The following is an 8,587-nucleotide window of genomic DNA, read 5'->3' as shown; positions in this document are numbered from 1 at the left end:
ATTAGTTGAGAATGAATTTGGGGCGGAATGGCGAAATTGATAAAAGGATGATTTTAGATTAATGTTGGTTTGTTGTTATTTTGTTTAATTCGGAATAAACATCAAGTCGAATTCGATAGTCTCGTTTGATAGGTCGATTCGGATAGGCAAATGTAGACTCGGGTAGGCAAATTTAGGAATTGTGTTTGGTTGAATGTGCGTGAGAATGAATGTTTTCTACTTTATCGCATTCGATTCAAATGTATTCATTTAGCCGGGGAATGCCCCGATGTCTTCTGTACTTATTCATCGGGGAATGCCCCGACGTATCATGTTGGCGAAAAATGATCGTGATGAAGGCCCAGGGCATTGGGTAAAGCATTGGAGCTTAGTTTAGGATTAGCGTAGGTTTACTTTCAGTACTTTTTTATTTTCGGGTTGTAATAATTGGACTGGACATTATATTTTGGATTATATTATTTTTATTTGCTTGAGTGATTATTTTGTGTGCTTTGTGTGGCTTATGCATTTGTAATGTCAATTTAGCCGATACGCTCTGCCAAGCTACCGTGGTCAAACCACGGGATCGAGGGGTGCCTAACACCTTCCCCTCGGTCAACAAAATTCCTTAGCCGGAATCTCTTTTCGCAAACCAGTATTAAAGAGTCAAAAACATTTTGAAAAAGGATATCCATGGTTAACTCGGCACACCCGGTTTATGCCGAGTGGCGACTCTGAATTTTGATTGTTAAAAAATAATTCTTTTTCGAAACAAATTTTCATCTTTTATCACTTTAATAATTAAAACCCTTTAGACCCTTAAAACATAAGTTTTTTGGAGTCGAAAAAAGGGCTTGACAACATACATTAATTTTTTAAATACATTGTACCAAACGACCCCTTAATTTAGTTTGACTTGGAGGTTAAAGTTGTTGAAAAGGTTCATATTATTTAACGAATAGAAACATATCATCTGAAAAGTAAAATCAAAAAGTTATTGAAAAAAAAAAAATCACTCCTTTTTAAAAATATTAAAAAAATAAATCAAAACGAATTAAAATAAAAAAAATATTTATTATTTAATAAATAATACAAAATCAAATCCAACTCATAAAATATCATGGTTGCTAGTACATGTGATTTTTCTTATTTGGATAAGATAAAAAAGTTATCTTGAGTCGTAGGTCTATCAAAAACAACCTCTACGACTTTAAAGTAGCGATATAAATTACATATATTTTATACTCCAGAGATTCTACTGTGTAAGAATACACTGATGTTCTTGTTGTTGTGGATAAGATAAAAAAGGAAAAGGAGAAGATGAATGGAACCTTCCTCCGTGAAATCCGAACTTCCAAAAGCCGTCTCCAATCAACCTACTTTTTCTTCTTTTTCTAAGCCACTCAAAATTGAACTTTCTACCATAAAACATCATTCCTAAATACTTATATCTTTATTAAAAATAAATATTTAATTTTAGAAAATTAAAGTATAATTAAATATATATCTTTTTATTTTATATTTATTATGTTTTTTATTAATTAAAAAGAGATAATTACAGAAATTAAATAAACACATGATTAATTTTTTAAAATTTTATGGGATAAAATAATGATCACATATTTTGTGTGATGGTAAATAAGTTAATTAAAGTTAAATGAGCCATTTTGAAATAGAATTATTTTTAATTATAATAAGTTAACATTTATTTTGAGATGGAAGATTCATAGAATACGTATATACTCCCTCCGTTTTAAAAAAAAAAAAAAAAAAAAAATTTACTTTACTTTTTAATCTGTTTTAGAGAGAATAATTCCTTTTTTTTTTTACAATACTTTAATTTCAATTTTTCAGTTAATATATTTACATGTATTGGTAGGTGAGTGTTTAAACGGAGGGAGGGAGTATATAACTATATCATTGTATGTTGTTCTAATCCTCTTCCGTTTACTAATAAGCCTATTTTCCATAGTAATAATGTCTTGTGCCATTGTTGAAAAAACACTTTATTGAAAATGTGTCCAAGTGATCCATGTAAATACCGGTTACTAATTCTCAGAGAAGGCGTAATTCCTGGACTTCTTGAGCTGACGGTTAAAGGGACCGCAAAGTCCAAAGAAAAACCACAAACACTTTTAAGATTGCTGAGAGATACTCCTCCTGAAAGGTCTCAACTTCAACCCGACACATTGGAGAACGAACATTGTTTCCAATCTTATATCTCAGATAGATGGCAAGGAGCAAACTGGAAAAGCGCGTGGTTTGCTTGCTGAAGTGATACAAGTCAGTATGGATCGAAGATTCGGCTAAGAGCTTCATGAATGTTTTCATAAGTTCATCAATGGAGATCAATCTAGAGAGAAATATTGGAGAAGATATTTTTGTTATTAGATGAAAAGAAGAATGAGTTCTCTGGTTGGTTCTGTCACACAGCATTATATATGCACACTAAACAATAACTCCACTAACTGCTTCCAGCTGAAGACTATAACTAACTATTTTAACAGTTGTACATAATTTTTGCCAGCTATACATTCACATAGACTAACTATCTAAACATCATCTGTTAAGCCTAATCTCAACACTACCCCTCAAGCTGGAGGGTGTAAGATATTGAACACTCCAAGCTTTCTCATCAAATATGAGTGTTGTGTTTTACTTAACCCTTTGGTTAATAGATTTGTCTGTTGTTCTTCAGTCTTTACAAACACTGTTTCAATGAGTTTATCCTTGATTTTGTCTCTAATGAAATGACAATCAATTTCAATGTGTTTAATCCTTTCATGAAAGATTGGATTAGATGCATCAAAGTGGGGGAATGTTGGGTTGTTCTTGATGGCTGAGCTTGGTGAGCTAATCTCCAGCCTGCCCTATCCAAGTACAGAGTTGGGTCGCGTGGGCTGCCTAATTAAACCTTCCATATTTGCACCATGGTCATTTAAGGAGATTGAGACATCTATAGCTAAGATGTTATGAACCACCAATGGATGGGATTGCTCCTCCCTTAACTTTTGAAATCGAGAAAAAGTTCTTATTAGGGAGTACTACCCCCAAATGGAAGTGCGGTGCAACTCGGTTCGAGCTCTGGATATGAAAAAATCCTTGTTAGGGAGCGCTATCCTCGAATGGGTCCTATCCGGCGCGAATTCGAATTAGTTGGACTCCAATGCGGTACCAAGCATCAGATGGAAAATAAAAAAAAATTATTAAACTTTTAAAGAATACAATTGAAGTTGAATCATTGAGAGTTGACGTTAGTTTTGGCCTATGTGTGTGTTTCATGGACTATTTTTCCATGTGATAAGTGGTTGAAGTAGTATGCATATCATGACCAACTTCTCATTTCACAAACATACTCTTTATTAGTCATGCAATCAAGCTAATTGAATAATGGAAGCATGTTAACAACTATAGTTAATTGACCACATACGTTGAATTGTAGTCTCCTAGAGTATTTGGTTCATTGGTTGAACCCGGAAGCAGAGTTAGTTGAACTCATTAACTTTAATCAAAATTCTTTGTCATAAGAAATTCGATCCATTTAATATGTATGAAGTATTAGTTTAGAACCCAGTAACATAAAAAGGTTAGAATCTTGAAATTTTAAGATTCAAATCTTGAACATGCCTCTATTAGTATTTATACTAAACCATCATTTTTTGTCTGTCTTGCCCCTTCTATCCAATTGTAATTTTTATAGTCTTGATTTTTTGACACCTCTTAATAATTTTGACATTTTAAGATAACGAATCTATACATTTGATCAGAAATTCTGACATAGGCAAATGTTAGAACTTAGCTGGACAAAAAATCAAGAGTCAAGATCAAATATTCGGGGGATAAAAATTCAAGATCGGTCATTTTGAGGAACACCACACGTAATTTTCTGATCAAATAGTTATAATTTTATTTTATTTTTAGAAAAAAGTATCATGTGAATTTATGGAGCAACAACTTCCACAAGGATTATTAGATAAAATAGTATAAGTTGAATGGTTGATAATGATTTAGGACTGTTTATGTGTGTTTGAGTTTACTATTTTGTGGTGATAAGTTGTTGGAACTTTCATATTGTGACCAACTTTTCACGTTAGTACTAGTACATTTTCATATTTTATACTAGTCATAAGAAAAGCATGCACTAATGCAAATTAAATAATGGAGTTGGCTATAGTTAATTGACCACATACATTGAATTGTAGAGTCCCTACCATTTCGAAATTGTTGGTCTGTTTTCAATTATTTAGATGTAATTATTTATCGAGCCATTAGAATAAGAATTAAATATTTCACTTATATAATTAATCTTATTTAGAGAAAATTCGAATATTTGAAGAGGACATGCATAAATGTTTCAGTGAGAAATATGAGAGGTCGGCTATATTTTAGTCTTAGAAAAGGTAGAGATAGTGACAGAGTCAGAACTTTTTCTAAGAGGATTCAAAATCGAAAGAAGTAGGTAGACAACGAGACGAAGGGGTTCAACATCAATTATATAATATAATAATAATAATAATAATAATAATAATAATTATTATTATTATTATTATTATTATTTTAACCATATATAAATATCATAATTTTCCACTGAGTTAAAGAGGTTCAGATGAACCCCCTAATCATAAGGTGGCTCCGCCCCTGGGTAGATCGGTAGGCCAGAAAATATTTGAAGAGATGATTAAACAGGATATGACAAATTCCTTTTATTTATCGAGGACATAACTTTAAATAGAAGGTTATAGAAGTCGAGGATTAGGATAGGTGATTTGTCGTAGTTAGTATTACTACCTTCTTTTGTATATCAGTATTATTATTACCACTCTTTTATTATCTTATTTTCATTATACTTCTTATTTATTTTACTTCGATTATCGTATTATTTTGTTGTTGTTATTGTTCTTTCTACATTTTCTTCAATATTACTTCTTCACTACTGATTTTTTTTTTCAAACTTGCTTTAATACACGTTGTTATTATAATATTATAAATCAATTAAACAAACATAATTGGTGAACATAATAGGATAATTTTAGCAAAACAAAAAAACATTTACTTGTTTTTTAATTAGAATCTATCATTTTCCATGGACATAAATGTCAAGATTTGTTTGGTTAGTAAAAGAACAATTTTAAGTGGAAAGAGAATCTTTATTTTGGTCCAAATACGAATCTACAAAATTAAGCCCTTATAATAAACCAAAGGTCGTTAAAAGTATTTCTCAAAGAATAAAAAAATAGAATATGATTTAATAAGTTTAATTTAATTTAATAATCCCACTAAGCACATGCCTCTAACTGCCTAATGAAATTGACTTCATTTTCTATTTTCTCTCAATTTCAGTTATACAATCAAACTTATTATTATAAAAAAATTCTGATTATGTCACTCTTATTGAATTGTTGAAATATTTTAACTTGAGCATATTTTATTATGAAGGAGCATTGTGTATTAAAACTTCCACTATATATGTGATCTGAAAAAAAACTCAAATTATAAAAATCTATTGTTCACAGTCTGCATTACCCAACCCAAGGCTCCTCTTCAACTTGTGTATAATTTATCATTTTTTTATTTATTATTATTATTATTATTGTTGTTGTTGTTGTTGTTTATTCAGATGTGACATAAAATATAAACGTGGAAGATTATTGGTCAGGTGATATGTTGTTAAGTGGTCGGCAAATAGATACTTCTAGTACAATTAAATTTAAAATAAATAAAAATTAATGAATAATTAGGTAAAAGAATCTTATTATTATTTGTGTGAAAGAAAAAAAAACGTTTTCTTCTTGTTAAAGGCTCAAATGGAATTGCAAGTCACTATCATTTTATGCCTGCCTTTTCGCCAACCCTCAAAAGACAATATTTTATATTTATTGTTTTGAATTTAATATTCGATATTTATATTAGAATATTTTAATTAAATTGAAAGTTGAGTCGAAAAATAATTTTTTGAAATGTTAAATGCTTATAATAAGAGTACTTACCAAGATGCAGAGTAAAGTAGGATCGAGGGGTTCATTCGAATTCTCTCTGGCAAAGCATTATATTATTTATATGGGACTAAAATTATTTTTAACATATGTATAATAGATGTTAGAATCATTTTAGACTTCTTCGTATATTTACTTTTTCATAATTTAAGACTCATGTATCCTTACCACTCCACCCACATTAGTATCATTTGTATATTAAAAACTTTTACACAATAAATAAAGATTTAATAAACTTAGTTATAAGAGTATCCGTTAAATAATTCTTTATTTCCTTAAATATATTACTTCATTCTTAAAATGGTTAGAATTTTTTAGAGAACATTAAATATTTTAAATAAATTCAATTTTGTTAAGAGAATTATTGGTAATATTTAAAGGGGAGTAATTAGTAGTTGCTTACTTTGACATGTTTACACATGGTGTCACAAATTGAGTCAATTAGACTTATTATGAATTATTGGACTATTAGAGTATTCATTCCAACAAAAGCAAATTTGAATTTCCCCCTTTCTTACAAGTAGTTATATCAAATTATCAATAGCACCAACTACCCAGGTGTATGAGACTGATGAACGTGCTCTATTCTTAATCAGATATTTTATATTTGAGTCACGAGTGATTAAATATTTTGTATTCGAGTCATGAGAATGAAGAAATTTATAGTAAGGAGCGCCTTCTCCCGTAGATGGCTCTTGCATGGGGTGAACCTAAACTCTTCGATTGATTTATTCAAATGTCCTTCATTGAATGTATCGAGAGATAATTATGTATCTCGACAGATTCAAAGTCGAAAAAATATATCCAAAGTTAATTATCTATCTTCACAAAGAAAGTATCTTCTTTGGATGTATTATGTATCTCAACAAATCCATAATCGAAAAAAATGTATCAGGAGCTAATTATATATCTAAACAGACCCAAAATCGAGACTTTTAATATTTATACAAAATATCGAGAATTTTTGTAATCAAGCTCTAAACTGCCGGAATTTATGTTATTTGTTCTATTTTTTCATTTGATTTTTAATTTAGTCAAAGATCTTTAAATCGTGATTTAAAAAAATCATAATTTATTTATAAAATAAAAGTTGAGGGACAATTATACGTAAATTTTACGAGTTAGTCAGATCAGTTGTTATAGAATGGACATGAATAAGCAATACCACAAACAAAAGAAAACAAGAAGAACACATCGATTTTACGTGAAAATCCTTGACGGAAAAATCACGGGCAGAGGAGGAAGAAATTCGCTATAAATAATGGAGAGGAGTACTAAGAGGAGACGAAAGTCTCAAAGACATATATAAAAAATAAAAAACAACCTACTAGATCGCACTTATATAATATATACGTACAAATAAATCTCAAACCCAAAAACATACAAATATACCTACCACCACAGACTCCCAAAAAATCTCAAACATGGGTCGCACCGAAAAATTTCAAGACCGAATCAATAAAATTGGAGTCACAAATTCTAACATTAGTAAAATCTCAATATCAAATAATTATACCAAAAAAAAGGTTAGATCCTTTATCATAGAATATTCTAGGCATAAAAAGCATATAACAAAAAAAAATAAAAATCCAACTCAAACTCAATGACTTTTCAAATCCCTTCAAGGGTGGCTAAACTTTTTCTATAAATAAGTAAATCTCATTCCAATTTGTCACAACCAAAAAAAAAAAAAAAAAACCTCAACAAAAACAACAATATTTTTTATTATCACTTTGAATGGCTGGTTTACAATACAAATTTTTCCCAACAGATTTCTTCTTCCCAATTCAAAAAACAGTTAATGGTGACAATTTATCAAAGCAAAATTTATTAATCAAGACAAGAAATAGTGATGAATCATTAATTATTGATGAATCACAGGGCAAAATTGTCATTAACAACAACAACAAGAAGAGTCTTAAAGCAATTTCTTCTTCTTCTTCTTCATTTGCTTTGGTTAAACAGAAGAAAGATCAAGATTAAGTGATCTTATTATTTTTTAATTATACAGTAATTAATTGTATATTGTATGATTAAGAATAATCTTCTTGTCTTTGCTCTCTCTTCTTCTATTTCTTTTTTTTTTTTTTGAGTATTATATAGTATATTAATATTTAGGAGGCTTTTTGGAAAAGTTGTTAGATTTTGTTTGATGTATTATACAAGTTTGCAATCGAATAATTAAAGGAATAATTATCGTTTCTCTAGACTCTAATCATATTTATTTCATATTCATCTATCAGAAATATTTTTTTTACTCAGCAAAAATTGGATAAGATATGCGGATTTCTTATTTTTCTCAGATTCTACTTATAAAATTACGCAGAATATGTTGTTAGTTGTTATTGCTTGCATTGATAGAATTATTGAATTTTCACTCATAGAAGAACTAACAGTGCATGAATGCTGAAGAAAAATTGCGTAAGTACTATTTATCATTTATAATCAATTTTATTTTATTTGATTTTTCGTTTTCCTCGTTTTGCTTTTTTTTTTGTCCCCTTTAATATTTAGTCTGTTCTTTCATCAAAGCCGCCATAATTGACCAAATGAATGTAAAATTAGAAAGAAAAAAAAAAGTCAAATTTGACTCTATACGATCGAAAATTGGGCAA

The sequence above is a fragment of the Capsicum annuum genome, chromosome 10, assembly GCF_002878395.1.
Source record: "Capsicum annuum cultivar UCD-10X-F1 chromosome 10, UCD10Xv1.1, whole genome shotgun sequence".
Classification (NCBI taxonomy): Eukaryota; Viridiplantae; Streptophyta; class Magnoliopsida; order Solanales; family Solanaceae; genus Capsicum; species Capsicum annuum.
This window is presented reverse-complemented; position numbering follows the sequence as displayed.